At 29.3% G+C, this 811-nt stretch overlaps 1 non-coding gene across 1 annotated transcript; it reads left to right on the forward strand.

Moving 5' to 3' along the window:
* The first annotated feature begins 534 nt into the window (after nucleotides 1–534).
* Nucleotides 535–607, forward strand: Trnav-aac. Its single transcript has one exon. It is a non-coding gene; the product is annotated as a tRNA-Val (tRNA).
* Nucleotides 608–811: the final 204 nt, after the last annotated feature.

Raw genomic sequence — 811 nt, forward strand, 5'->3', positions numbered from 1 at the left:
TTATATACGTCAAGGGTGTAACTCTGCAGCGTGATCCATTGACGGATCATATGGTTTCAGAAAACTTGAATACTGGCCTCAATGTGTGGTACAAACATACAACAATGATGGCCTAATGTGAAGTCTGATATGGATTTAATTCCTCACAATTTCTTATGTTTAATTAAGAATATTTATATAAAAATTTTTGAAATACATATAAAAGAATATATTATAGTTATAAATAACAAATGGTTAAATCGATAGTTTAATAAATAATGACGATATAGAAAAAAATTATGTTGATATAATTTAAGTTACGTGATATTATTACAATACTTCATATGCATTATAAACATGTATGGTATAATCATGGTATATTAATCACACTATATATTCATTGTAAGTTAACGTTCTTGTAGAGACGAACTTCAGGGAGTAATATTCTTTATTGAATCGCAACGGACGTTGAATAATATCATATAACATAGATATCAGATAATTTGGAAACATTATACTCTGGAAAACATAATGATATGAAGTTACTCTCAACAAGTTTCCGTGGTGTAGTGGTTATCACATCCGCCTAACACGCGGAAGGTCCCCGGTTCGATCCCGGGCGGAAACATTTTTTTGGTTTTAATTACTAAAATAAAATTGCAAATAATGATTTCATTTATTTTTGACACACACTGTACGACACAAATTTAGAAAAATGAATATGCGGAAAATATTTCTATTAAACGTTATTTCCACTCGCACAAAAATTTGAAGAACTCGGAGTTATATTCGGGATTAAAAAGCAAATAATAATATTTTCTGAAAGAGAAGA

This window comes from Formica exsecta, unplaced genomic scaffold (genome assembly GCF_003651465.1).
Source record: "Formica exsecta isolate Colony F162 unplaced genomic scaffold, ASM365146v1 scaffold282, whole genome shotgun sequence".
NCBI lineage: Eukaryota > Metazoa > Arthropoda > Insecta > Hymenoptera > Formicidae > Formica > Formica exsecta.